Here is a 3,143-nt window from a genome sequence, read left to right on the forward strand (position 1 = left end):
TGGTAATCACAATCCCATCTTTTGATAGTCACAAGATTCTGCCAGATGCTTTTTATGGCCTCCACAAAATAGTGGTGTCAGCAATCATAGAAGTTACCACATATGGATCCATGTTCGAAGCAGGCCTCCTGTCCTCAAAGTAGCCCTTTCCTTCTTTCTCTGTTTCACGACCAACACGAATGGAGGCACCACGGTTTGCAACACCCCATTTGAAGGTGTTAATGTCAGCTGTTTCATGCTTTCCCGTCAAACGGCGTTCATTGCCTTCTCCATATACCGCAATGTGTTCTTTGTGCCTTAGTCCCAATTTCTCAATTGCTTTCTTGATGATTTCATAGCCTCCTTCGTGTCTCATGGATTTAGTACTGTAATTTGTGTGAGCCCCAGCTCCGTTCCAATCACCAGGGATTGGCTTGGGATCAAAAGAAAGAACCACTCCAGCAATCTCCGTGATCCTCTCCAAAATATAACGAGCAACCCATAATTCATCACCGGCAGAGATGCCAACTGAAGGACCAACTTGAAACTCCCACTGGCCTGGCATGACTTCACCGTTGATGCCACTGATGTCGATGCCTGCATACAAGCTGGCCTTGTAATGAGCATCAACAATGTCACGCCCAAATGCCTTGTCAGCTCCGACAGCGCAGTAGTAAGGTCCCTGAGGACCAGGATAACCACCAATTGGCCATCCAATGGGCCATTTCACATCTTTCTGCAGCAAGGTGTACTCTTGCTCCAGACCATACCAGGGCACTTCAGCAACAACATCAGGATGGCTGAATATCTTTGCTGCTGCACATCTCTTGTTGGTTGGAATTGGTTCTCCAGCCGGAGTATAAGCATCACACATAACCAAGATATTGTTGCCTCTTCTAAATGGGTCCTTGAAAATGGCCTGAGGGTATAGGATGACTTCACTGTCTTCTCCGGGAGCTTGGCCAGTGCTGGACCCGTCATAATTCCATTTGGAAAGCTTCGAGGGGTCACTAACAGGTCCCGGTAGAGTTCTTGCTTTGCTTCTGAGGTCCATGCCAGATCCATATGTACTCGGCGATGATCTTGTCATTGGTGTCAGTGAGGTCGAGGTTGATGAGATCTGATAGCTGTGACATAATTCGGATAATAACACTAAAAACACAGAGGAAAAGACTAGGGAAATTGCAAGTTCAGCTCGTAGTGATTACAGAGGAGACGTCTCTTGTATGGTTTTAAGAGAAGATGTAATAGCCAAAATAGTAGATGAACGATATTTAATAACCTACCAGGGCTGCTCCTATTTATAAGATATAAGACTAAGAAGTGTTCCTTTTCCAATGGGATGTGGGATTCTAATGCCGACGTAGTTATCAAAACAACTGTTTTCTTTATGTTTTCCTTTTTACATTGGGAATATTTGCTTGTTTCCTTTTCACATTGGGAAAACTGGTTAGCGTTTGCTCTTATTCAGTGTAGAATTCTCGATGCCCAACTGCTTAATGGACATGAACTTCTTATTTCGGTGTTCGGTGATGGAAAAGTTTTAGGGCCAAACATTACGAGGAGTTTGTAATACATGAGGGCCATGAACTAGCACACTTCTAAATGCAGGAGAGTCGGATTATGGACTTGATTGGCAACCACTGCAAGATTTTCACCTTGACATCTGACGGTGTGTGCTCCGCCATTTTTGCAGTTTGCTTGGCTTGGTTGGGAGCTACTAGTGCAATTACACTGACGGTGTATTGCTGTGTAGCTGATGATCGACCGGAAGCATGTGTTAAGTAACTAATTTGAGAGTTGCCTTCCCCATCGAGTTCAGAAGAGCTATGATTAGTCTTAATCCGTACGTAATGTAACGATACAAAATTTACTGCCAAATAGACCCTTGATCAAAATAAACGGAGGCTCCTAGAATATTACATGTCCTGAAATGCATATGAAGGAGAGGAGGCAGCAAACTATGAAGGCGGACAAGTCCTGGTTCAAAATAGGAGGGAAATTCAATTATTTTTCGGGTGAAAGATAAAAATTGGCACTGGAAGATAAAAGGGAGACGACCAGAAGAAATACAATATAGAAAATAAAACATGCTGCCTGCTAATTAAGTTTAGAAAACTCTAGATGTACTTTTCAAATTCAAAGTGTTGCAACATTTCACACATTCATAAATCTTTAGGCGAATTGATTAACACTGTTCTAGCGTAACAGACAACAGAGACTTCGAATATTATTCAAAATATCAGCGAGAGATAAATGGAATAAGATGTCCACACTCCACACAAGATTAAAGTAGAAAAAGCTCAAGGAAGAAAGAACCAGCAGGAGACAAGAAACCCACCAAAACACCCTGAAAGAAAGAAATACATAAACTGATAAAGTATGCTTTCCGATCTTAAATAATACAAGAGAAGCTGCAACTTTTAAGAGACTTGGACCATAGAACCAAACAAGAACCATGATAGACTTGCAAAATCTCACAAGTCACCCCAGCCTCCCTATATAACTTCTGCCAAAAAAAAAAAAGCTACCTGACTTGCAACCACATGATTTTAATTTGCGCGTGAGCCACCAGTGAGGAGAGAAGTCTCAGCATCCTTCCAAGGGCTTCTAATCAATCTCTACCAACCAATTTAGCTATTTTTCATGGTAACCATTTTAGCCATCTTCATGGTAACCATATTTCTGAAACTCCAGCACCACTGTCCAAAACAACGAGATAATAGATGCCACTATGTTGGCCTTTTCAGAGTTGGTTCTATCTACTTTTATGCAAAACATGATGGAATAATTAAAAACTCAAAATGCGATGTTTTATATCAATAATCAATATTTGAATTAAAATCAAGTTAATGACATGGTATCATCGTCATCTCAATAACACATAATCAATAAAACCATCCCAAATTTAGATAGGGTTATAAATATAACAGTCACAATCATAACATATCATTTTCTAATGAAAAATATTATATATCAGAGTTATGGGAAGACATACTCCAAAGATCATATTCCAGGACTATACTTCCTTATCGGAAAATGGCACCTTCATTGCGACAATGTACTCTAGAATTCTTCAAGATGCACCACTTCTTCTGGTCCACATATTTGCGCTTGCCTTCCTTCCATTCAAGGGGAAGCTGGAGAAATGAAATACAGAAGAA

The 3,143-nt window shown here is 40.9% G+C and overlaps 1 pseudogene across 1 annotated transcript; it reads right to left on the reverse strand.

The window, feature by feature from the left end:
* Nucleotides 1–44: 44 nt before the first annotated feature.
* On the reverse strand, nt 45–1,260 carry LOC101292390 (annotated as a pseudogene). Its single transcript, XR_184309.1, has one exon. The product of XR_184309.1 is annotated as a glutamine synthetase cytosolic isozyme-like (transcript).
* Nucleotides 1,261–3,143: the final 1,883 nt, after the last annotated feature.

This window comes from Fragaria vesca, linkage group LG3, assembly GCF_000184155.1.
Source record: "Fragaria vesca subsp. vesca linkage group LG3, FraVesHawaii_1.0, whole genome shotgun sequence".
Taxonomy (NCBI): domain Eukaryota; kingdom Viridiplantae; phylum Streptophyta; class Magnoliopsida; order Rosales; family Rosaceae; genus Fragaria; species Fragaria vesca.